Here is a 27,357-nt window from a genome sequence, read left to right as displayed (position 1 = left end):
TTAGTAAGAGTCAGTTTGCCGAGATCTTTATTGAAGTAATATCTGATCAGAATCAGCTGGTTTCATTCGTAGAAAGGTGAATGCAAAATTATACTTCAGACCTGTCAAACAATCATTTGGACTATAAGATGCAGCCTCAGAAACTCCACGATGATCCTCATACAGTATCTCACAAAAGTGAGTACACCCCTCACATTTTTGTAAACATTTGAGTATATCTTTTCATGTGGCACTGAAGAAATTACACTTTGCTACAATGTAAATTAGTGAGTGTACAGCTTGTATAACAGTGTAAATTTGCTGTCCCTTCAAAATAACACAACACACAGCCAATTTCATATACCTCCCTTTGCCCTGGGGCAATTTTACTGCCCTTCCCTCACTTTTTTAAAGGGAAAATTAGAAATATGCAAGACCATCATGTTCTACCATGTGATATACATTATTCTAAGCAACTTCATTTTACATGCAACTGTCACCTTCCTCTCTCCCTCCCTCTTCACCTCCTGTTGTCTCCTACCATCCCAAGTCTTAGTCTGCTGGTTCTCTGGGGTGTGTCGCTATGTTTGAAGAGGGGTCTTGTTTGAAGAGGGGTCATCCATTCTCCTGTGCAATTCTGCTGTAACCTCTGTATATAGTACAGTAAATTGCAGTACTGTATATTACCTGCTTGGAAGACAGCTATCTTTATAACTGTAAGTATTAGACTTTACATTTTCTTTTACTCTGTTTGGGACTAATCAAGCAAAATTGTACAGTATTATGATGCTTTTTTTTTTACAGGCCCTGTAGAGCTGTGTAAAGCAAGTCTGTTCCTTTAACTTGAGGTCTTTGTATTTTAGTTTATCCAAGTTTAATTTATGAGGCCACGTTATTGGTATTGGTATACAGTCCAAACTGTTTTTCATAACATATTCCAGGTGAAAACATTACAGATTTTATCTTGCTGTTTTTATGGATGTGTTTTGAATGCTCTGACTCACACAGGGCCTGTTGTGTAAAGACCCCTATGAAAAATACCACTCTGACAAATTATCAACACTTAAATCAAAACAAGGTGGAGAAACTCTCACTACATTCAATGATGGTTAAAACGCATCACCAGGGAAAGTCACCTACTCACAACAATGTTTTTGCCGGTCTTCTGGCACACATTCAGCACCTTTCGGCAAGTAGCCAGACCTCTTCACTATACATATTATTGTGGAATAGAATGAATTTTTGCCACAACGTTAGAAATGTATGCCATTTTATTGCAAATGAAAAACTCCCATGTATATTGGTATTCTGACCCTTTGCCATGAGCACAAATTGTTCTTTAATCACACTTGATATGTCGCCGGAAGTACTTGAAGAGAATGAGGAAAAAGATTACCTGGGTTGTTGTGAAACTGTAAGAGGAACTAACCTCACTGAGGAACTGCATGGGTCTGTAACAGACAGTGCAGGGACCGACACAGACAGCTTTGTCAAATGTGCATAGACTCTCAAATGGAACTGCGCTGCTTAAATCAGAAATATTATGTATTAATGCATTTGTTGGATTCCTGTTATTTATGCTCGTCAACTCTAAGAGTCAGTATAAATAGCTTCACCCTTAATATTGCCAAATACATTTCCATGTGATCCTCCATTTGTTTTCAAAGTCTGCATCACCTGGTCATGGTGCTTGCTCATATGTATCTCTTGCTTTAAGAAACTTTATCTTCATTTTCATATCTGCACTTGTTGTTATGGAAGCAAGTGACAAATAACATTCGATCTGATGGGTAGAAACTTTCCACCACAGACACGTCAACATTTAGAGTACATTATTTTTGTCGGATGTCCTGTACGTGTTTTCTCATGCTTGAAGCACATGTGCTTTTGCATGGTTGGATGGAAGCAGCGAGGAGTCTCTAGAGAACCTGCTCCACACGGCCAAAGTGCATCAGGCCTATTGATACCAGGACAAAGAATGATGACTACAGTTATATCTGTGCAGTTGAATGAGCCTACTATAATTGTGGAAAACAGGTGCAGTTGATCCAGCTATGTTAAATTAGAATGGTTCGCATTGTGCAGTAGTTTCATACAATGCTAGCTAACAACAACAGCCAGCTGTCTGCTTACTTTATTTTGGAGTTGGTTAGGTAATCTACTGTAGCCACTTGAATTCATTATTTAGCATATTATCAAATTTAGCTTGAACAATGTAGATTTGACTTTGTAAATGAAACAACATTTGATAAAACTGCCATTTTTTTAATTAGTTGGCTATGGTCATGCTATGTGCCACTCTTTGCAACGTACTCCTTTCATTGGGAAATTGAAATTCCATCGTACCATCCCAACAGTTAAACCACGCACAAGATCGAATTATTGAACGCACGCGTTACACTAAATGCACCGCAATGCAATGTGGATGGACAGTTTGCAGCAAAGTAGTGGACTTGTTGTATCACAAATGAATGTGTGGTGACCTCTAGTGTCCCCTGTTAGTCACAACCGTCAGATGTTCTCCTGTCAGTGCTGACTACTAAAAAGAAAGATTTTTAGCTTAACAAGCCCGAGTAATCATACAAAATATGTTAAAGTTGGGGGCTAATTGGTTTTGACCTATTCATTATTTTTATTGATATTTTAAAGAATAACACTTTAGCACCCATGTGTTAAAGAGACAGAAAAGGATTAGTATTAAGGTTATCAATGTGAAGAGGATTTAAATTCAATAAAATAAAATAAAATTTTTTACAAATATTATGGTAATAATGTAGGTGCTATACACATGGTTGAGTAACTCGTTTTTTTTTTAGCCCATTTATTCAAGTGAGTATGAACAAAATCTACAGATGTGCTTTGGTTTCAGCAAGCACACCAAATTAGTTATTAATGTTGTAATGGCTCCCAAATGCAAAGCTAATGATGGTGGGGTTCTGGTCCCCCCAGCCACACAGCACAGCCTAACTACTGAAACTTCTTATCTTCACAGGGATTACATGAAACACAATTTTTGGTTATGATGAATATGGGGAGTATGACAATTACACATATGACAATGTCACTGGTAATGAAGAGGATGTTGCTTTCAATACCCACACGACATGCTTCACTGAGGTTTCCTGTGTCTTCTACCTGGTGGTTAATGTGCTTATCTTCCTGCTTGGAGTACTTGGGAATGGCCTGGTCATCTGGATCGCTGGTCTCAAGATGAAGGGGACGGTCCGAACCACCTCATATTGTGTCTCTCTCTACCGTTCAACATCGTTTACACGGTTACAAATGACTGGACCTTTGGGCTGTTCTTGTGTAAGCTCAACTTACTTCATTTGTGATGTTTATCAACATGTTCAGCAGCATCTTCATCCTGGCCGTCATCAGTGTGGACCGGTGTGTTGGTGGTGTTTGCAGTGTGGGCTCAGAACAACCGCACCAATGACAAGGCATCTTTTGTGGTGTTCTTAGCCTGGATTTCCTCTGTTGCCCTGAGCCTCCCCTCTGCAGTGTTTAGAGACATCAAGACCCATTTAGGGAGGAGTTAAAATAACTACTGAGGTCAACTCAGTCACAAGACGACTGCAGTAAGTCGGTTCATCGGTGGCTTCGCAATGGTCTTCCTCATCATCTTCTTTTGTTACTCCACTTGCATTGCGCGACTAAGGACCAGCCAAATGATGAGGAAGTCCTCCAAGCCCCTCAGGGTGATGACTGCCCTGAGTTTCAGCAATGATTAACTTAGAAATGCAATTTGAAACATATTTTCTTTTGATTGTCTAAATTGCCTAAGGTTCACATTCTACACAACAATGGACGTCATTAAGGGAACCATAAATTCTGAGATATATTTAAGTGATGCCATCTGTCAAGGAATTTATGCTTGGCAGGAAATGATTCTTCCAACAACTACGACCCAAAGAATTCAAGAAAGAAGTTTTATGTTTTGGATTGAACAAATGAAAACCTTGACTTTTATCCAATCGAGATGCTGTGGTAGGATTGGAAGAAGACAGTGCATGCCAGAAACCAGAAAAACCTCACTCTGCTGGCTGTGTTCTGTTTAGGAGTGGGCAAAAATACCCTTAGAAAGATGCCAGAGACTGATTAGTGGCTAAAGGAGACGTTCACTCAAAGTTATTGTTGCTAATGGAGGAGCCACAACCTATTGAATGAAGGGGTTCACATGTTTTTGCACACCTGAAATTTTTTGTTAAAAAAAAAACACTTGTCAAACATACAGAATATAAATATATCCTATGTGTTTGTTTGTGTAATCATTTGTAATGTCTTTATTACAAATAAAAATGTAGTCAGTAGACCATTTTTATACAAAAATAATGAGCACCCTGGGAGGTTTCATTAACTTTCAAGCAGCAATGTAGTCTCCCTATTTCAGGGCACCAAAAGTTTAGCTATTAATTTCCACCCAACAGGCAGATTACATCTTCAAAACATTTATATTCCTTCAGTGGTTTTGGGGGTGTTGGTATTGACACACATAAACACAGATCAGCATTAGAAATATGTTTTTTTCTGCAAGAGGAGGTGCTGTGAAAATGAGAAATTAACATTACCACAAAACCACCAGTACACTAAGGCTCCTTCAACCCCTAAGTTATATTAGGGTAAAATTGACCTGTTTTAAAAAAAAATGTAAAGCCATTTGAACTGCCAGATGAATAGAGAATCTAAGGAGGCTTAAATCAAACCACAAAATCTGTTTTTCTACATTTAGTGAAATACGAGTAAAATATTTTAGTGTACTAAAATAAAATGTACATCCAAAATTATTCTCTGCTCTATTGGCTGGCAAATAATTCTACATAGTTGAACTGGGGTATGAAGATGTATACATCTATTTTTCGTTAACTATATATGTACATTCTGTACGTTCTGTAGATTGGTAGGAAAAATCATATTCATCATTGTAATTTAATTTGAACCCAGCTTCATGCGGAGCCGATTGAAGAATTCTCCAAATTATTGCTTTGTATTCATTTTAAATATATACATCTACAGTGGGGAGAACAAGTATTTGATACGCTGCCGATTTTGCAGGTTTTCCCACTTTCTAAGCATGTAGAAGTCTGTAATTTTTATCATAGGTACTCTTCAACTGTGATGGAAAATCACATTGTATGATTTTTAAGTAATGAATTTGCATTTTATTGAATGACATGAGTATTTGATACATCAGAAAAGCAGAACTTAATATTTGGTACAGAAACCATACCATACCATCTTCTTCCGCTTATCCGGGGCCGGGTCGCGGGGGCAGCAGTCTAAGCAGGGATGCCCAGACTTCCCTCTCCCCAGACACTTCCTCCATCTCTTCCGGGGGGACACCGAGGCGTTCCCAGGCCAGCCGGGAGACATAGTCCCTCCAGCGTGTCCTAGGTCTTCCCCGGGGTCTCCTCCCGGTGGGACGGGACCGGAACACCTTCCCAGGAAGGCGTTCCAGAGGCATCCGAAACAGATGCCCAAGCCACCTCAGCTGACCCCTCTCGATGTGGAGGAGCAGCGGCTCTACTCTGAGCTCCTCCCGGGTGACCGAGCTTCTCACCCTATCTTTAAGGAAACGCCCAGCCACTCTGCGCCTGTGTCCTCTTCATCCCACGACCGTGACACCTTCCCTAAGGGATCGCCCAGCCACCCTGCGGAGAAAGCTCATTTCGGCCGCCTGTATCCGGGATCTTGTCCTTTCGGTCATGACCCAAAGCTCATGACCATAGGTGAGAGTAGGAACGTAGATTGACCGGTAAATCGAGAGCTTCGCCTTGCAGCTCAGCTCTTTCTTTACCACGACAGATCGATACATCGACCGCATTACTGCAGAAGCTGCACCGATCCGTCTGTCAATCTCCCGTTCCATCCTTCCCTCACTCGTGAACAGGACCCCTAGATACTTCAACTCCTCCACTTGAGGCAGGCACTCTCCACCAACCTGAAGTGGGCAAGCCACCCTTTTCCGACTGAGGACCATGGCCTCGGATATGGAGGTACTGATTTTCATCCCCACCGCTTCACACTTGGCTGCAAACCGTCCAAGTGCATGCTGAAGGTCCTGGCTTGAAGGGGCCAACACGACAACATCATCCGCAAAGAGCAGAGACGAAATTGTGTGGTCCCCAAACCTGACACCTTCCGGCCCCTGGCTGCGCCTAGAAATTCTGTCCATAAAAATTACGAACAGAACCGGCAACAAAGGGCAGCCCTGCCAGAGTCCAACATGCACAGGGAACAAGTCTGACTTACTGCCGGCAATGCGGACCAAGCTCCTGCTTCGGTCGTACAAGGACCTGACAGCCCTTAGCAAGGGACCCAGGACCCCATATTCCCGAAGCACCCTCCACAGGATGCCACGAGGGACACAGTCGAATGCCTTCTCCAAATCCACAAAACACATGTGGATTGGTTGGGCAAACTCCCATGAACCCTCCATCACCCTGTAGAGGGTATATGGCTGGTCCAGTGTTCCACGGCTTGGACGAAAACCACACTGTTCCTCCTGAATCCGAGGTTCTACTATCGGCCGTATTCTCCTCTCCAGAACCCTGGCATAGACTTTCCCGGGGAGGCTGAGAAGTGTGATCCCCCTATAGTTGGAACACACCCTCCGGTCCCCCTTCTTAAAAAGAGGGACCACCACCCCGGTCTGCCATCCCAGAGGCATTGTCCCCGACTGCCACGCGATGTTGCACAGGCGTGTCAACCAAGACAGCCCCACAACATCCATAGACTTGAGGTACTCAGGGCGGATCTCATCCACCCCCGGTGCCTTGCCACCGAGGAGTTTCTTAACCACCTCTGTGACTTCAGCCCGGGTGATGGACGAGTCCACCTCTGAGCCCTCATCCTCTGCTTCCTCAATGGAAGACGTGACGACGGGATTGAGGAGATCCTCGAAGTACTCCTTCCACCGCCCGACGACATCCCCAGTTGAGGTCAACAGCTGCCCACCTCTACTGTAAACACCGTTGGTAGGGCACTGTTTCCCTCTCCTGAGGCGCCGGATGGTTTCCCAGAATCTCTTCGAGGCCAGCCAATTGTCCTTCTCCATGGCCTCAACAAACTCCTCCCAGGCCCGAGTTTTTGCCTCCACAACCACCCGGGCTGCAGTCCGCTTGGCATGTCGGTATCCGTCAGCTGCCTCAGGAGTCCCACAAGCCAACCAGGCCTGATAGGACTCCTTCTTCAGCTTGACGGCATCCCTTACTTCCGGTGTCCACCACCGGGTTCGGGGATTTCCGCCTCGACAGGCACCGGAGACCTTACGGCCACAGCTCCGAGCGGCCGCTTCGACAATGGCGGTGGAGAACATGGTCCACTCGGACTCAATATCTCCAGCCTCCCTCGGGATCCAGTCGAAGCTCTGCCGGAGGTGGGAGTTAAAGATCTCTAAGACAGGAGACTCTGCCAGACGTTCCCAGCAGACCCTTACAGTACGCTTGGGCCTGCCGAGTCTGTCCAGCTTCCTCCCCCGCCATCGGATCCAACTCACAACCAGGTGGTGATCAGTTGACAGCTCCGCCCCTCTCTTCACCCGAGTGTCCAAGACATACGGCCGCAGGTCAGATGAAACGACAACAAAGTCGATCATCGACCTGCGGCCTAGGGTGTCCTGGTGCCACGTGTACTGATGGACACCCTTATGCTTTAACATGGTGTTCGTTATGGACAAACTGTGACTAGCACAGAAGTCCAATAATTGAACACCGCTCGGGTTCAGATCAGGGGGGCCGTTCCTCCCAATCACGCCCCTCCAGGTGTCACTGTCGTTGCCCACGTGGGCGTTGAAGTCCCCCAGTAGAACGATAGAGTCCCCAGTCGGAGCACTTTCCAGCACCCCTCCCAGAGACTCCAAGAAGGTCGGGTACTCTGCACTGCCGTTCGGCCCGTAGGCACAAACAACAGTGAGAGACCTATCCCCGACCCGTAGGCGCAGGGAAACGACCCTCTCGTTCACCGGGGTAAACTCCAACACATGGCGGCAGAGCTGGGGAGCTATAAGCAAACCCACACCAGCCCGCCGCCTCTCACCATGGGCAACTCCAGAGTGGTGAAGAGTCCATCCTCTCTCAAGGAGTGTGGTTCCAGAGCCCAAGCCGTGCGTAGAGGTGATCCCGACTACCTCAAGTCGGAAACTCTCAACCTCACGCACGATCTCAGGCTCCTTCCCCGCCAGCGAGGTAACGTTCCACGTCCCTAGAGCAAGTTTCCGTGTCCAGGGATCGGGTTGTCTAGGCCCCCGCCTTCGATTGCCGCCCGATCCTCTCTGCACCAGCCCCTTATGGTCCCTCCTGTGGGTGGTGAGCCCACGGGAGGGCGGCCCCATGTCGCTCGTTCGGGCTGGGCCCGGCCGGGCCCCATGGGGAAAGGCCCGGCCACCAGGCGCTCGCGAACGAGCCCCAACCCCGGGCCTGGCTCCAGGGTGGGGCCCTGGCTGCGCCATGCCGGGCGACGTCACAGGACACAAATTCTTTTTCATCCAACCATTTCAGTTATTCAAGTCTGTATGAAGGACATTTAGAGGATTAAGAATAAATTGAAAACCATTTCAGTTCACTTACCAAGTAAACAGCTCTCTCTCTCGCTCTGTAGTTTGTCTCTCTCACTCTGTAGTTTGTCTCTCTCGCTCTGTAGTTTGTCTCTCTCTCTCTGTAGTTTGTCTTTCTCTTTTGTCAGGTTGTTGTAATTAGACTGTAGCTGGTCTCTCTCTTCAGTCAGGTTATTCTTGCTGGTCTGTAGTTTGTGTCTTTCTGTGAAGTATTGATGCCCAATGACTCCATCTGTAAAATTCAAGTTATATTAAGGGCTGGTCCATGGATTCTATCCTTTTGTCTACACATATTTTGTCCACATTTTTTCTTCCAATTTCCTAATGTCCAGTTCGGGATTGTGATGTGTGGGGGTAGTTATGATTTAACTACGTAACTTTCAGGCAGTTGCTATTCAATGTATTTTGATATTGAACCATGTTTTTTAAAGGTTTGGGCAGCCCGAACTGCAATAGTAATGACTCAATCCAATGAGTTGGAATAAATTAGCAAAATGTTAGGAGATTTTGCATGGAAACAGTTATAGGTTTTTTACAATTACAACCATGAGTTTATTTGCATATGTCTCGACCAGCTTTGTACATCTGGACACACAATTCTGCTCAATCAAGTCAAATGAGAACCTTTGGGGAACAGCAATGTTCTATTCTTTCAACAAGATTACATGTTCTTTAAATGTTGACAGTTCAACTTTAAGTGTAATTGAATTAAACTTACAGTAGATAGACAGTCCTATGATCCCAGCCAGTAGCAGAACACGCAGCAGTCCCAGACACACTGCTGCTACTCCAGAAGGTCTTTTCCACCACTGACAAGACACTGAATCTGACCGTTAGATATAATAAGAATACATTGAATATGAAAATGTGCACTAAGATTAGTCGTAAAGTCTTTATCCTGCTAAATTTAAAAACTGTAAAAGTATTAAAGTAAAATATTGTAAATTTTTAATCCCATGTTTTGTGTGTGCCTTTCTGCCAATATGTCTGTGTCTGTACCTGCATGTGTGTGTGTTTGTGTGTAATTTGTGCTTTCAATGAATGTTGACTGACAGCCCTACCTGGTTTGGGCTTGTTGTCTCCTACATTGGCATATACTGGGCAATCAATGTTTGTGCCAATTACATTCCTGTCAAGTTTGTAGATTCCCCTGACATCTTAGATGTGATGAAGAAAACCAGTTCTATCTCCACTGTCCTCCTTTGAGTGATTTGATGGTAGAAATGTGACAAACTCAAAATAGAGGTTAAATGATTGTGTCACCATATAGGCAACATCATCGCTTATGTTGTAAGTAGCTCGGTCTGTGTTGGTGAGGAAGACTTCCTGTTTTAGTTTTGGTCATACTAAGAATCGGCCATTATTGCACAATTGTGCATTGCATTGAAAGGTGCTACAAAAGCGCTGTGCAGAAAGATAGTCTTCAAAAAAGTGTTCATTGAATCCAAACTGGGTGATCTACAGCTGCTACATACCATTTGAACTGATGGAGCCTTTGACTTTCACTCGCTTCATGAGGATGGATGAATTCGATTCCATGAATGTCCTCAGAAATGTGACTTTATAAAACCTTTAGGGTTTATAAATTGGTCTTTACCTCACTGTCCATCTTATCTTGCGTACAGAAGTCGCAAGGAAATTATATCTTCTAGTGTCTAGAGGCTCAGTGTCTGAATGATCAGATTGAGCTATACATGAAAATGAAGTAAGCTAAAACAATTACAAAGAGAAAACTGCCATTCATAAACATCTGCAGTTTTTAGCATTTTTATCTTTATATATATATATATATATATATATATATATATATATATATATATATATATATATATATACAGGTGCTGGTCTTATAATTAGAATATCATCAAAAAGTTTATTTATTTCATTAATTCCATTCAAAACTTTAAACTTGTAAAATGTATACATTCATTCCACACAGACTGATATATTTAAAGTGTTTTTTTCTTTTAATTTTGATGATTATAACTGACAACTAATGAAAACCCCAAATTCAGTATCTCAGAAAAATTGAATATTGTGAAAAGGCTCAATATTGAAGACTAAGGGTAACTACTCCAGTAGAATTCCAGAGACTAGTAGAATCTATGCCAAGGTTCATTGAAGCTGTTCTGGCGGTTAGTGGTGGCCCAACACCTTACTGAGACACTTTCAGTTGCTTTTTCCTTTTTTGCTTTAAGTATTTGACTCTCTCTCATCTCTCTCATCTTCATCCGCTTATCCGGTATCGCGTCGCGAGGGCAGGGGACCCCAAACTTCACTTTCCAGAGCCACATTTGCCAGCTCTGACTGGGGGATCCCGAGGCGTTCCCAGGCCAGTGTCGAAATATAATCTCTCTACCTCAATTATTCCTATTAATTGAATTTGATCTTTCCTCCATACTTACCCTTACCTGAAAATGTGTGAGCTCTAAAGGCCCAGGGAATCTTGGGGAAAATGGATGGCAAGATTAATGCAGTATGTTATCAGAAAATACTGGCAGAGAATTTGCATTCTTCTGCACTAAAGCTGTGCAAGGGACGCTCTTGGACTTTCCAGCACAAAAATTATCCTAAGCACAAGGCCAAGTTGACCCACCAGTGGTAACACCAGAAAAGGTGAAGGTTCTGGAGTGACCATTACAGTCTCCTGACCTTAATTTCATCGACTCACTCTGGGTAGATCTCAAATTTGCGGTTCATGCAAGACGACCAAAGTCTTGTGTTGTTTGTTCCTTGGGGTTTAAAGCCGGGTGTTTCTGTAAAAGCACTTTGTGACAACTGCTGTTGTAAAAAGGGCTTTATAAATACATTTAAATGATTGATTGATTGACTTTGCATGACCTGGAGGCATTTTGCCAAGATGAATGGGCAGCTATACCACCTGCAAGAATTCAGGGCCTCATAGACAACTATTATAAAAGACTGTACACTGTCATTGATGCTATAGGGGGCAATACACAGTATTAAGAACTAAGGGTATGCAGACTTTTGAACAGGGGTCAGTACATTTTTTTCTTTGTTGCCATGTTTTCTTTTATGATTGTGCCATTCTGTTAAGACCTACAGTTGAATATGAATCCATTAAGAAGTAAAAGTCATGTGTTTTACCTGCTCACTCATGTTTTCTTTATAAATGGTACATATATTATCAATGGTCAAAGGGTATGCAAGCTTTTGAACACAAATGTAGGATAAAAGGGTGAATCCAAAGATTTGCATGCTAAGATATTATTGTCAGTTTTTGTCCATTATGTTTAAAACCAATGTGCACGGTGGGAAACAAACATGAATAAATAAGAGGTGTAGTCCTTGGGAAAAATAAGCCTGTAAAAGTCATAATGGATATACATTTTTGCTAAATGTCATATTGTTTATTGTTTGTGTACAGCCTTAATGCATTCTGATTGTACTGTAGATTAAAAGTATTGTTTATAATTGACTTTTTTCACAAATCCAATTAAGTCGCGTGGTACATGGACTATCATTCCATTTCTTTACAGGATCTCTATACCAATTAACAAACTCAGCACAGTCCTCCTCTCCTACAGTACCACCACCATTATCAGGCTGTGTTGCTCCCCAGTACCTAAAGTTGGAACAACACAGAGAACCAGAGAGTCAGACACTGGTAGAAAACAAAATCCTAAATACTGTCAGACAATGAAGATGTTTTAGGAGGTTAAAGAGACAGCGGAGAAGTTTAACTATGTCAACAAGTCAGACAAACCAACATAAACCACCTTCATATAACAGTAGTCATTGTAAAGGAAGTGGCAAACTAGCACTGATGAAATGGTGAAATAGCCTTAGCACTAAGACTAGACGTTTAACAGTTTCTATGCTAGACGTTTAACAGTTTCTATGCTAGCTGTTACTGTTGACTATAAGTCATTGAATCAATGCTAGTAACAATTGGAAAGCAAAACAACCATTAATATCTTTCACATGTAAATCAGATACTTAAAGAATGATATCCATATAATGTGGTTTTATACAGAGTATAATCTCTTACTCTGTAGTCAGAGGTGTGCCATCCACCCATCTCCAGGTCCCCTCAGCCTCTATGTCAGACAGACCGATCCAAGTACGTATGTTTAATGAAATGAGGAATTTCTATCAGACAGAGATTAAGATGTTGTCAATAGAATGAAAACAACAATTTGTATCCATAAATCTCTTATGAACCTCCCTCTCACCTGTTCCTCTTGGTTGTTTATGATGACTAGCTGTGCCCCTCTCTTCAGACAGTCCTGCTTTGCATATTCCCAGGTCTTTGTTTCCATGGAGATGTAATAGATGCTGTTGCCAAACACTTTCAATGCTTAAAAAAAAAGGTGGATCAAATTACACATAGAATGTGTTTATGCAAATAATGAACCATTTCAGTTATTCAAGTCTGTATGAAGGACATTTAGAGGATTAAGAATAGATTGAAAACCAGTTCCGTTCACTTGCCAAGTAAACAGCTCCTTCTCTCGCTCTGTAGTTTGTCTCTCTCACTCTGTAGTTTGTCTCTCTCACTCTGTAGTTTGTCTCTCTCACTCTGTAGTTTGTCTCTCTCTTTTGTCAGGTTGTTGTTGCTGGTTTGTAGTTTGTGTCTTTCTGTGAAGTATTGATGCCCAATGACTCCATCTGTAATATTCAAGTTATATTAAGGGCTGGTCCATGGATTCTATCCTTTTGTCTACACATATTTTGTCAAAATTTTTCCTTCTAATTTCCTAATGTCCAGTTTGGGATTGTGATGTGTGGGGGTAGGTATGATTTAACTACGTAACTTTCAGGCAGTTGCTATTCAATGTATTTTGTTATTGAACCATATTTTTTAAAGGTTTGGGCAGCCCGAACTGCAATAGTAATGACGCAATCCAATGAGTTGGAATAAATTAGCAAAATGTTAGGAGATTTTGCATGGAAACAGTTATAGGTTTTTTACAATTACAACCATGAGTCTATTTGTATATGTCTCGACCAGCTTTGTACATCTGGACACAGCAGTTCTGTTCAATCAAGTCAAATGAGAACCTTTGGGGAACAGCAATGTTCTATTCTTTCAACAAGATTACATGTTCTTTAAATGTTGACAGTTCAACTTTAAGTGTAATCGAATTATACTTACAGTAGATAGACAGTCCTATGATCCCAGCCAGTAGCAGAACACTCAGCAGTCCCAGACACACTGCAGCTACTCCAGAAGGTCTTTTCCACCACTGACAAGACACTGAATCTGACCGTTAGATATAATAAGAATACATTGAAATACCGTATTAAAAAGTATGAAAATGTGCACTAAGATTAGTCATAAAGTCTTTATCCTGCTAAATTTCAAAACTGTAAACTTATTAAAGTAAATTATTGTAAATATTTTTTTAATCCCATGTTCTGTGTGTGCCTTTCTGCCAATATGTCTGTGTCTGTACCTGCATGTGTGTGTGTTTGTGTGTTTGTTTGTAATTTGTGCATTCAATATTACCTGAATGTTGACTGACAGCCCTACCTGGTTTGGGCTTGTTGTCTCCTACATTGGCATATACTGGGCAATCAATGTTTGTGCCAATTACATTCCTGTCAAGTTTGTAGATTCCCGCTGACATCTTAGATGTGATGAAGAAAACCAGTTCTATCTCCACTGTCCTCCTTTGAGTGATTTGATGGTAGAAATGTGACAAACTCAAATTAGAGGTTAAATGATTGTGTCACCATATAGGCAACATCATCGCTTATGTTGTAAGTAGCTCGGTCTGTGTTGGTGAGGAAGACTTCCTGTTTTAGTTTTGGTCACACTAAGAATCGGCCATTATTGCACAATTGTGCATTGCATTGAAAGGTGCTGCAAAAGCGCTGTGCAGAAAGATAGTCTTCACAAACGTGTTCATTGAATCCAAACTGGGTGATCTACAGCTGCTACATACCATTTGAACTGATGGAGCCTTTGACTTTCACTCACTTCATGAGGATGGATGAATTGGACTCCATGACTGTCCTCAGAAATGTGACTTTATAAAACCTTTAGGGTGAAGTAAGCTAAAACAATTACAAAGAGAAAACTGTCATTCATAAACATCTGCTGTTTTTAGCATTTTTATCTTTATATATATATATATATGTATATATATATATATATATATATATATATATATATATATATATATATATATACAGGTGCTGGTCATATAATTAGAATATCATCAAAAAGTTAAACTTGTATAATGTATACAATCATTCCAAACTGACTGATATATTTCAAGGGTTTATTTCTTTTAATTGTGATGATTAAAACTGACAACTAATGAAAACCCCAAATTCATCATCATCATCATCTTCTTCCGGGGTCTCCTCCCGGTGGCAGAGGACCAGAACACCTTCCCAGGATCGCCCAGCCACCTTCTGTCACGTCCCGGCTGTGCCCCTAGCCATCTCTGCGCTGGGCTCGGGGCATAGCCGGGACAGGACAGGAGGTGGCATTTAGCCACCTCTACTCCTTTTTTTGGTTTCCCCAATTGGAGGCAGGTGTTAGTTATTGCCTCCAATTGGGGACCCTATTTAAGTTTAGTTTGTTAGGCCCCAAGGCGTGGTTCATTTTGGTTTTGTTTATCCTGTGTAAGGAATACCCACGTCACTGGTTGCTGCTTTTTGTTTTGTTGGAGTCCTGCATTCTTTATTTTGTATTAAATGGATTACCTTACCTACCTCTACTCTGCGCCTGTGTCCTCTTCATACCACGACCGTGACAGAATGAACCACCACCAAGAGACACAGCAGAAATGGACGGTAGGGGAACTCCTCGGTTGGCCGGACAGCGACACCGAGGAGGAGGAGAACCCCTACTGTCCTCTGCGGCACACCAGGCCTCCACAGCATCCACCCCGGAGGAGACGTCGACGGAGGCGACGTAAGCAAACCTCCGTGTGTCCGCCCCAAGAATTTCTTGGAGGGGTGCTGTGGGGGCAGGCGGAATGGAAGGACGCGGCCGTGCCACCCGTGCTCACGTGTGGGGTAGTCCAGGTGCCCCAGCCCTGCCCGGTGCCAGCACCTAGGCGTCGGGCAACAACGCCGGGGGGGCCTATGAGGGCTTTCCCTGGTGTAGGGAGATGTGAGGACTGGTGGGGCTATCGGGACCCGCCGTACCGGTTCTCGCAGCCAGCGCCCCCCGCTGCCCGGGAGCCGCAGCCAGCGCCGCCAGCGCCGCCAGCGCCCCACGCTGCCCGGGAGCCGCAGCCAGCGCCCCCCGCTGCCCGGGAGCCGCAGCCAGCGCCCCCCGCTGCCCGGGAGCCGCAGCCAGCGCCCCCCGCTGCCCGGGAGCCGCAGCCAGCGCTCCTCGCTGCCTGGGAGCCGCAGCCAGCGCCGCCAGCGCCCCCCGCTGCCCGGGAGCCGCAGCCAGCGTCGCCAGCGCCCCCCGCTGCCTGGGAGCCGCAGCCAGCGCCCCCTGCTGCCTGGGAGCCGCAGCCAGCGCCCCCTGCTGCCTGGGAGCCGCAGCCAGCGCCCCCTGCTGCCTGGGAGCCGCAGCCAGCGCCCCCTGCTGCCTGGGAGCCGCAGCCAGTGCCCCCTGCTGCCTGGGAGCCACAGCCAGCGCCGCTAGCACCCCCTGCTGCTTGGGAACCGCAGCCAGCGCCCCCCGCTGCCTGGGAGCCGCCGCCAGCGCTGCAGCCAGCGCCGCCAGCGCCCCCCGCTGCCTGGGAGCCACAGCCAGCGCCCCCTGCTGCCTGGGAGCCGCAGCCAGCGCCCCCTGCTGCCTGGGAGCCGCAGCCAGTGCCCCCTGCTGCCTGGGAGCCACAGCCAGCGTCGCCAGCGCCCCCCGCTGCCTGGGAGCCGCAGCCAGCGCCCCCTGCTGCCTGGGAGCCGCAGCCAGCGCCCCCTGCTGCCTGGGAGCCGCAGCCAGCGCCCCCTGCTGCCTGGGAGCCGCAGCCAGCGCCCCCTGCTGCCTGGGAGCCGCAGCCAGTGCCCCCTGCTGCCTGGGAGCCACAGCCAGCGCCGCTAGCACCCCCTGCTGCTTGGGAACCGCAGCCAGCGCCCCCCGCTGCCTGGGAGCCGCCGCCAGCGCTGCAGCCAGCGCCGCCAGCGCCCCCCGCTGCCTGGGAGCCACAGCCAGCGCCCCCCGCTGCCTGGGAGCCGCAGCCAGCGCCGCCAGCACCCCCTGCTGCCTGGGAGCCGCAGCCAGCGCCACCAGCACCCCCTGCTGCTTGGGAGCCGCAGCCAGCGCCCCCCGCTGCCTGGGAGCCGCAGCCAGCGCCCCCTGCTGCCCGGGAGCCGCAACCAGCGCCCCCCGCTGCCCAGTGGCCGCAGCCGCCAGCGCCCCCCGCTGCCCAGTGGCCGCAGCCGCCAGCGCCCCCCGCTGCCCAGTGGCCACAGCCGCCAGCTCCTCCCGCTGCCCAGTGGCCGCAGCCGCCAGCTCCTCCCGCTGCCCAGTGGCCTCAGCCGCCAGCTCCTCCCGCTGCCCAGTGGCCTCAGCCGCCAGCTCCTCCCGCTGCCCAGTGGCCTCAGCCGCCAGCTCCTCCCGCTGCCCAGTGGCCTCAGCCGCCAGCTCCTCCCGCTGCCCAGTGGTCTCAGCCGCCAGCTCCTCCCGCTGCCCAGTGGCCTCAGCCGCCAGCTCCACCCGCTGCCCAGTGGCCTCAGCCGCCAGCTCCTCCCGCTGCCCTGTTTTCGCCGCCGCCAGGACCCACCGTGGACTGGCCGCCGCCCGGGCCCGCGGATGACTGGCCGCCGCCGCCCGGGCCCGCGGATGACTGGCCGGCGCCGCCCGGGCCCGCGGATGACTGTCCGCCGCCGCCCGGGCCCGCGGATGACTGGCCGCCGCCGCCCGGGCCCGCGGATGACTGGCCGCCGCCGCCCGAGCCAGCGGAAGACTGGCCGCCCGAGGCCGCGGATGACTGGCCGCCGCCGCCCGAGGCCGCTGTTGACTGGCCGCCACCGCCCGAGCCCGCGGTTGACTGGCCGCCTTGTCCCGCAGCGCCTTCACCTGCCCAGGAGCCCCCGCATCGTCCCACGGCGCCCTCGCCTGTCCCGGCCTCAGCGGCGCCCTCGCCTGTCCCGGTCTCAGCGGCGCCCTCGCCTGTCCCGGCTCCCCCGTCTCCTGCTCCCCCGCCGGCCGTCAACCCTCCGCCGGCTCCCCCGGCTCCTGTTCCTCCGCCGGCTGCCGACCTGCCGCCGGCTCCTATTCCCCCGCCGGCTCCCCCGTCTCCTATTCCTCTGCCGGCTCCTGTTCCTCCACCGGCTCCCCTGTCTCCTATTCCTCCGCCGGCTCCCCCGGCTCCTACTCCTCCGCCGGCTTTTCCGCCGGCTCCGGACCCTCCGCCGGCTCCCCCGGCTCCTGCTCCTTCACCGGCTCCTGCTCCTCCGCCGGCTCTCCCGCCGGCTCCGGACCCTCCGCCGGCTATTCCGCCGGCTCCGGACCCTCCGCCGGCTCCCCCGGCTCCTGCTCCTCCACCGGCTCCTATTCCCCCGCCGGCTCCCCCATCTCCTGCTCCTCCGCCGGCTCCTACTCCTCCGCCGGCTCTTCCGCCGGCTCCTGACCCTCCGCCGATTTCCCAGTCTCCTGCTCCTCCGCCGGCTCTTCCCCCGGCTCCGGACCCTCCGCCGCCTCCCCCGGCTCCTGCTCCTCCGCCGGCTCCTATTCCCCCGCCGGCTCCCCCGTCTCCTGCTCCTCCGCCGGCTCTTCCGCCGGCTCCTGACCCTCCGCCGGTTTCCCCGTCTCCTGTTCCTCCACCGGCTCCCCCGGCTCCTGCTCCTCCGCCGGCTGTCGACCCTCTGCCGGCTCCCCCGGCTCCTGCTCCTCCGCCGGCTGTCGACCCGCCGCCGGCTCTCCTGCCGGCTCCTGTCCCTCCGCCGGCTCTCCCGTCTCTTGAACCTCTGCCTCCCCGGCCTGTCCCTGCGGCTCCGCCTCCCCGGCCTGTGCCGGCGGCTCTGGGCGCTGAGCCTCCGCCGGTCCGGGTGTGGTCGTCCCGGTCTTGCGGTCGGGAGCCCGCGCCTTTGGGGGGGGGTACTGTCACGTCCCGGCTGTGCCCCTAGCCATCTCTGCGCTGGGCTCGGGGCATAGCCGGGACAGGACAGGAGGTGGCATTTAGCCACCTCTACTCCTTTTTTTGGTTTCCCCAATTGGAGGCAGGTGTTAGTTATTGCCTCCAATTGGGGACCCTATTTAAGTTTAGTTTGTTAGGCCCCAAGGCGTGGTTCATTTTGGTTTTGTTTATCCTGTGTAAGGAATACCCACGTCACTGGTTGCTGCTTTTTGTTTTGTTGGAGTCCTGCATTCTTTATTTTGTATTAAATGGATTACCTTACCTACCTCTACTCTGCGCCTGTGTCCTCTTCATCCCACGACCGTGACACCTTCCCTAAGGGATCGCCCAGCCACCCTGCGGAGAAAGCTAATTTCGGCCGCCTGTATCCGGGATCTTTTCCTTTCGGTCATGACCCAAAGCTCATGACCATAGGTGAGTGTAGGAACGTAGATTGACCGCTAAATCGAGAGCTTCGCCTTGCGTCTCAGCTCTTTCTTCACCACGACAGACCGATACATCGACCGCATTACTGCAGAAGCTGCACCAATCCGTCTGTCAATCTCCCGTTCCATCCTTCCCTCACTCGGGAACAAGACCCCTAGATACTTAAACTCCTCCACTTGAGGCAGGCACTCTCCACCAACCTTAAGTGGGCAAGCCACCCTTTTCCGACTGAGGACCATGGCCTCAGATTTGGAGGTACTGATTCTCATCCCTACCGCTTCACACTCGGCTGCAAACCGTCCCAGCGCATGCTGAAGGTCCTGGTTTGAAGGGGCCAACACGACAACATAATTCGCAAAGAGCAGAGACGAAATTGTGTGGTCCCCAAACCTGACACCTTCCGGCCCCTGGCTGCGCCTAGAAATTCTGTCCATAAAAATTACGAACAGAACCGGCAACAAAGGGCACCCCTGCCAGAGTCCAACATGCACTGGGAACAAGTCTGACTTACTGCCGGCAATGCAGACCAAGCTCCTGCTTCGGTCGTACAGGGACCTGACAGCCCTTAGCAATGGACCCAGGACCCCATATTCCCGAAGCACCCTCCACAGGATGCCGCGATGGACACAGTCGAATGCCTTCTCCAAATCCGCAAAACACATGTGGACTGGTTGGGCAAACTCCCATGAACCCTCCAGCATTGGTAGGGCACTGTTTCCCTCTCCTGAGGCGCCGGACGGTTTGCCAGAATCTCTTCGAGGCCAGCCGATAGTCCATCTCCATGGCCTCAACAAACTCCTCCCAGGCCCGAGTTTTTGCCTCCACAACCACCCGGGCTGCAGTCTGCTTGGCCTGTCGGTACCCGTCAGCTGCCTCAGGAGTCCCGCAAGCCAACCAGGCCTGATAGGACTCCTTCTTGAGCTTGACGGCATCCCTTACTTCCGGTGTCCATCACCGGGTTCGGGGATTGCCGCCTCGACAGGCACCGGAGACCTTACGGCCACAGCTCAGAGGGGCCGCTTCGACAATGGCGGTGGAGAACATGGTCCACCCGGACTCAATATCTCCAGCCTCCTTCAGGATCCAGTTGAAGCTCTGCCGGAGGTGGGAGTTAAAGATCTCTCTGACAGGAGACTCGGCCAGACGTTCCCAGCAGACCCTTATAGTACGCTTGGGTCTGCCAAGTCTGTCCAGCTTCCTCCCTCGCCATCGGATCCAACTCACCACCAGGTGGTGATCAGTTGACAGCTCCGCCCCACTCTTCACCCGAGTGTCCAAGACATACGGCAGCAGATCAGATGAAACGACAACAAAGTCGATCATCGACCTACGGCCTAGGGTGTCCTGGTGCCACGTGCACTGATGGACACCCTTATGCTTGAACATGGCGTTCGTTATGAACAAACTGTGACTAGCACAGAAGTCCAATAACTGAACACCGCTCGGGTTCAGATCAGGGGGGCCGTTCCTCCCAATCACGCCCCTCCAGGTGTCACTGTCGTTGCCCACGTGGGCGTTGAAGTCCCCCAGTAGACCGATAGAGTCCCCAGTCGGAGCACTTTCCAGCACCCCTCCCAGAGACTCCAAGAAGGTTGGATACTCTGCACTGCTGTTCGGCCCGTAGGCACAAACAACAGTGAGAGACCTATCCCCGACCCGTAGGCGCAGGGAAACGACCCTCTCGTTCACCGGGGTAAACTCCAACACATGGCGGCAGAGCTGGGGAGCTATAAGCAAACCCACACCAGCCCGCTGCCTCTCACCATTGGCAACTCCAGAGTGGTGAAGAGTCCATCCTCTCTCAAGGAGTGTGGTTCCAGAGCCCAAGCCGTGCGTAGAGGTGATCCCGACTATCTCTAGTCGGAACCTCTCAACCTCACGCACAATCTCAGGCTCCTTCCCCGTCAGTGAGGTGACATTCCACGTCCCTAGAGCTAGTTTCCGTGTCCAGGGATCGGGTTGTTGAGGCCCCCGCCTTCGACTGCTGCCCGATCCTCACCTCACATACCCTTTATGGTCCCTCCTGTAGGTGGTGAGCTCACGGGAAGGAGGCCCCACGTCGCTCGTTCGGGCTGAGCCCGGCCGGGCCCCATGGGGAAAGGCCCGGCCACCAGGCGCTCGCATACGAGCCCCAACCCCGGGCCTGGCTCCAGGGTGGGGCCCCGGCTGCGCCATACCGGGCGACGTCACGGTGCTCGAAATTGGTAGGGCCCAAATTCAGTATCTCAGAAAATTTTAATATTGTGAAAAGGTTCATTATTGAAGACACCTGGTGCCACACTCTAATCAGCTAATTAACTCAAAACACCTGCAAAGGCCTTTAAATGGTCTCTCAGTCTAGTTCTGTAGGCTACACAATCATGGGGAAGACTGCTGACTTGACAGTTGTCCAAAAGACGACCATTGACACCTCGCACAAGGAGGGCAAGACACAAAAGGTCATTGCGAAAGAGGCTGGCTGTTCACAGAGCTCTGTGTCCAAGCACATTAATAGAGAGGCGAAGGGAAGGAAAAGATGTGGTAGAAAAAAGTGTACAAGCTATAGGCATAACCGCACCCTGGAGAGGATTGTGAAACAAAACCCATTCAAAAATGTGGGGGAGATTCACAAACAGTGGACTGCAGCTGGAGTCAGTGCTTCAAGAACCACCACGCACAGACGTATGCAAGACATGGGTTTCAGCTCTCGGATTCCTTGTGTCAAGAAACTTTTGAACAAGACACAGCGTCAGAAGCGTCTCGCCTGGGCTAAAGAGAAAAAGGAGTGGACTGCTCCTGAGTGGTCCAAAGTTATGTTCTCTGATGAAAGTAAATTTTGCATTTCCTTTGGAAATCAAGGTCCCAGAGTCTGGAGGAAGAGAGGAGAGGCACAAAATCCACATTGCTTGAAGTCCAGTGTTAAGTTTCCACAGTCAGTGATGGTTTGGGGTGCCATGTCATCTGCTGGTGTTGGTCCACTGTGTTTTCTGAGGTCCAAGGTCAACGCAGCCGTCAACCAGGAAGTTTTAGAGCATTTCATGCTTCTTGCTGCTGACCAACTTTATGGAGATGCAGATTTCATTTTCCAACAGGACTTGGCACCTGCACACAGTGCCAAAGCTACCAGTACCTGGTTTAAGGACCATGGTATCCTTGTTCTTATTTGGCCAGCGAACTCGCCTGACCTTAACCCTATAGAAAATCTATGGGGTATTGTGACGAGGAAGATGCGATACGCCAGACCCAACAATGCAGAAGAGCTGAAGGCCACTATCAGAGCAACCTGGGCTCTCATAACACCTGAGCAGTTCCACAGACTGATCGACTCCATGCCACGCCGCATTGCTGCAGTAATTCAGGAAAAAGGAGCCCCAACTAAGTATTGAGTGCTGTAAATGCTCATACTTTTCATGTTCATACTTTTCTGTTAGCCAACATTTCTAAAAATCCTTTTTTGTATTGGTCTTAAGTAATATTCAAATATTCTGAGATACTGAATTTGGGATTTTCATTAGTTGTCAGGTTAAAATCATCACAATTAACATAGATGAACTTTTGAAATATATCAGTCTGTGTGTAATGAATGAAGGTAATATACACGTTTCACTTTTTGAATGGAATTACTGAAATAAATAAACTTTTTGATGATATTCTAATTATATGACCAGCACCTGTATATGTATTTAATTATAAGAATTAATCCCTTTGATCAAAAGAAGAACTAAGTACTCTCAATTAAATTACATTTGTTTTGAATGAAAGCAGTGAGCTCAACTGTACTGTTATCAGGCACACAATTGAATGGGAACATATTAATAACCACTGATGTATGCAAATATAATTTTACACCACACACACACACACACACACACACACACACAATATGTGGCCATCAGTGGCTGGTTTATCTGTCTGTCTCACACACATACACACACACACCCACTCCCTTAAAACCTAGGATTTTTCCACAGGTTTTACAGATACAGAAGTTTCCCATTTGTGGCTGTTCTCAAACACATAGACAGACAAACAAACACAGGTTTCAACAAACATATGACAACAAGTTGATAGCTTATCATAATGAGAAAAATGTAAATACATTTATTTCCTCTTTGAAAACGCAGATAGATATTACTGCATTTGATGGTCATGCTGCCAATGAACAATTGAATAAACAGCAGGGGTAGGGGTCTTTAATATGAGTGGATGGACAAATAATCTAAAAGATAAAATTAAAACATAACCATGTTTTAATATGATACAGTACTACAATGCAGTAATCCCATACAGTGAATTCAGTTAAAGTGTATTTATTAAGTTTGGGTTCTAATGGTGTATGTGAACAAAACTAAGAATGTGAAGCAATGATAAATATCTTCACAAATTGAAGGGTAACATGTTTGTCCAACATTTTCAAAGTTGTGTTTCTACGTGCCTGTTTGGTTGCCTGTCAAACCTGTCAATCATTAGTAAAATATATAATAAGGCTGATAGATTATGGGCATGAGATACTTAACACAGCGCATAAATGCTTACTACCTCTGAACAAAGGACAATAGACAGGACGTGATGCCTGTTACTGATGGGTCCCACGCATCCTATCCACACATCCTGTCCATAACACAATGTGACTGTCATAGACTCTGTGAATGGGTTCATGGACCATAGGTTGGAACATACCATACAAGGGTATTTTGTAGGATAAACCTTTGTTATTGCAGGACAATGGACTGTGTAATGGTTGGCTATGACCAATGACCACCTCATATGTGTCCTGGCATTAAAGACTGTGTTACCCTTATAATTTTTAGAGAATATGCAAGAAATACAGTTTGAAAGATCAATATCTTGGACTCATGCAAATAAAGAAAGTTCTCCCTTGACTTCCAGTTCAATACATTTTGTTCATGAATCAGAAGTGGACAGAATCCAAAAGATCCTTCAGGAACTGGGTTTTCTACATACATTTTAATAGTATAAAGCTTATAGGTAAAAAGTTTTGTATTGTCCACAATAATTTTTATTTACTTATTGATTTTGTCATGTTTTCAAACAAATTGAATTATTAAAATGTATTAACAATTTATTCATAAATTATTTAAGGTTACAATAGTAGTGCATATGGTGTAATGGTGCATGACAGCTGAGTGTGCAAAGCTCACCACATATTCCCAAAGTATTGAAACATATTTTTTGAAGGTTGTGCAGTTGTGCACAAAATTGTACATACCCTTGGAGAATTGATAATATATGTACCATTTGTAAAGAAAACATGAGTGAGCAGACAAAACACGTCTTTTATTTCTTATGGGATTCACATTCAACTGTATGTCATAACAGAATGGCACAATAATAAAAGAAAACATGGCAACAAAGAAAAAAAGGAACTGACCCCTGTTCAAAAGTCTGTATACCCTTAGTTTTTAATACTGTGTATTGCCCCCTTTAGCATCAATGACAGCGTGCAGTCTTTTGTAATAGTTGTAAAATGCCTCCAGTTCATGCAAAGTCTTTGGTCTCCTTACATGAACCGCATGTTTGAGATCTCCTCAGAGTGGCTCAATGATATTGAGGTCAGGAGACTGTGATGGCCACTCCAGAACCTTCACCTTTTTCTGCTGTAACCACTAGAGTGTCAACTTGGCCTTGTGCTTAGGGTCATTGTCTTGATGGAAAGTCCAAGCGAATCCCATGCACAGCTTTAGTGCATAAAAATGCTGATTGTCTGCCAGTGTGTTCTGATAACATGTTGCATTCATCTTGTCATACATTTTCACAAGATTCCTTGTATTTTAGAGCTCACACACCAATAAAACATCAGTGAGCCACCACCATGCTTCAGAGTGGGGATGGTATTCTGTTCACTATAGGCCTTGGTGACCCCTCTCCAAACATAGTGCTTATAATTGTGACCATAAAGCTCTATTTTTGTCTCGTGTGCCTGAGGCTGTGAGGCATGTCAAGGGGTTGTCGGGGATATTTTAGTCAGGCTATTTTGTTGGATGCAGTAAAGGCTTCTTTCTGGCAGCTCAACCATGCAGCAAATTTTTGTTCATGTACCGTCATATTGTGCTCCTTGAAACAACCACATTGTCTGTTTCTCCTGAGGTTACCAGTGGGTTTTTCTTTGTATCCCGAAAATTCTTCTGGCAGTTTTGGCTCAAATCTTTCTTGGTCTACCAAACCTTGGTTTGGTATCAAGAGGTCCCTGAATTTTCCCTTTTTAATAAGTAATTGAACTGTACTGCTGGCATTTGTAAGGCTGTGGATATCTTTTTATATCCTTTCCCATCCTTTCCCAAGTTCCACTACTTTTTAACACAGGTCTTTTGACAGTTATTTTCTGCTCCCCATGGCTCAGAATATTGCCTGTTCATCGCATTCACGTGAGAGCTGACAAGCTCATTGACTATTTATACACCGACACTAATTGCAATTTAAAAAGAAATTCACCTTTAATTGCCATTTTCACCTGTTTGTGTCACCTTGTGAGTCTGTAACAAGGCCATTTGGGTGATTTCTATTATCATTATTATTTAAAAAGGAGCCAAACAACTACAGCATGTGAAAATGGCTTCACATGATCACTATACTTGTAGAAGGACAGTTCGTTTTTTTGCATCTGTCATATTTCCAAAATTTCATAATTTCTGCCAACGGATGCAAACCTATGAGCGCAACAGTATAACATTACTGCTGGGCTCCAGCAGCATTCAAACATAAGCATTCAATCAGGGGTCAGAGTATTGCCACATAGGAATCCCTCTTTCACTTGTACATTATGTGACATAGTGAGTGAGAACATCTATTCAGAAGGAAACACTTAGGGGTCATCTTGGTTTCATTCAGAGCATTCAGGACATGATTCCACTGGAACAACTCAGTACTGACTCATGATACAGACAGACACACTGGAGCCAGTTAACCATGGTCTCTCTTGTCTAAGATGTACACAAATAGGTACATAAGTACCAGATACAAGAACAGAGTTGAGAATCCAGACACATCATAGAGTACAACACATCATACAGTTAAACACATCGTAAAGCATCAATCAATCAATCAAATTTATTTATAAAGCTCTTTTTACAACAGCAGTTGTAACAAAGTGCTTTTACAGAAACACCCGGCCTTAAACCCCAAGGAGCAAACAACAGTAGTATTGAATTTCAGTGGCTAAGAATAACTCCCTAAGATGGCCGAAATTTAGGAAGAAACCTAGAAAGGACCCAGGCTCAGAGGGGTGACCAGTCCTGGTGACAGTACAACACATCAACAACACAATACCACTCAGCTGTTTTCCACAACATAACAGCTGTTTTCCATAACACTCATAGCTATAGAGTTTCCTGTGCTTATCTCACTACTGTTAAAACCAAAGTACATATATGATACTTCACTGCAAAACAACAGAAACTATTTCTGTTTGCAAATCTGCAGGAATACCAATACTGGCTCATTAAATAAAGATATAGCTTAAAGGTCTCATGCAAAATTACTGCAAAAAAAAGATTATGCTAAAATTGCACTGTTGATGGCTGGTGTTTTAGCCAATGGTACCTGTGAACCAGACCGTTCACTCCTCTTTGGCAGTACATAGTTCTGACCTCAAAGACCCAAATAAGATGCTTACTCTGAAACTACCCGGAAACCACCCGCACTTCATGTTGTAAATCTTTCATCAATTTGTTCTTTTACTCCCCACTTGAACGTCTAACTTAGCAATCTAATTTGAGAAATTAAAGCTGATTGCCCTAAAAAAACATACAACTAAACGTAATATCACTGTTACCTAAACCATAATGTGACAAATCTAACTGTAACCAATCAAATTTTAATCAATCCAATTCATTTATAAAGCCCTTTATACATCAGTCGTTGTCACAAATTGCTTTAAACCCCAAGGAGCAAACAACAGTAGTGTTGAATATCAGTAGCTAGGAAAAGCTCCCTAAGACGGATGAAATTTAAGAAGAAATGTACAGAGGAACCTCAGAGGGGTGACCAGTCTTCTTCTGGCTGTGCCGGGTGAACATATTAAGATTACAAATTGTAATAATAAATAAATGCATGCGGGCTAAGTTCAGAGTTTATTTAAATCTAATCCAGGGCGGAAGCATGACAAGATGGACAAGGACAGGGAAAACACAAGGACAGGGGAGTCAGCAGAGTGGCAGCTGAAATCGTCAGGTATCGTCTTGTTCTGCAACACAACCAGGAGGACTTTGGACAGGGACAGCAACGAATCTTCCAAGTATAGCACTCCGGAGGTGTGGGCCAAGACCTCATGTCCTCCTAAGTTTAAAACAGGGCAGGAGACAGAGAACATTTTTAAAATGCATTCCTTAGATCTACAAGGATTTATAGTGGAGAAGGAGAACTGACCCTATTCCCCCAGCACAA

At 46.9% G+C, this 27,357-nt stretch overlaps 2 long non-coding RNA genes and 1 pseudogene across 3 annotated transcripts; 1 reads left to right on the top strand and 2 right to left on the bottom strand.

Annotated features, from left to right (window-relative positions):
- Positions 1-1,333: 1,333 nt before the first annotated feature.
- Positions 1,334-4,161, top strand: LOC117594083 (annotated as a pseudogene).
- A 7,729-nt stretch (positions 4,162-11,890) lies between these two features.
- LOC114830687 lies at positions 11,891-12,849 on the bottom strand. Its single transcript, XR_004575526.1, has 3 exons — positions 12,730-12,849; positions 12,546-12,646; positions 11,891-12,119 (listed from the first exon to the last, which is right to left on the bottom strand). It is a non-coding gene; the product is annotated as an uncharacterized LOC114830687 (long non-coding RNA).
- A 293-nt stretch (positions 12,850-13,142) lies between these two features.
- On the bottom strand, positions 13,143-14,120 carry LOC114830689. 2 transcript variants are annotated; one of them, XR_004575524.1, is made up of 3 exons: positions 14,031-14,120; positions 13,653-13,760; positions 13,143-13,165 (listed from the first exon to the last, which is right to left on the bottom strand). It is a non-coding gene; the product is annotated as an uncharacterized LOC114830689 (long non-coding RNA). The 2 variants fall into 2 exon arrangements; XR_004575523.1 differs by having other exon boundaries at positions 14,007-14,089.
- Between the last annotated feature and the right edge of the window lie 13,237 nt (positions 14,121-27,357).

Source organism: Esox lucius, chromosome 25, assembly GCF_011004845.1.
Source record: "Esox lucius isolate fEsoLuc1 chromosome 25, fEsoLuc1.pri, whole genome shotgun sequence".
Taxonomy (NCBI): Eukaryota; Metazoa; Chordata; class Actinopteri; order Esociformes; family Esocidae; genus Esox; species Esox lucius.
Note: the sequence above shows the minus strand (reverse complement) of the source record. Positions and strands in the feature narration are given on the sequence as shown.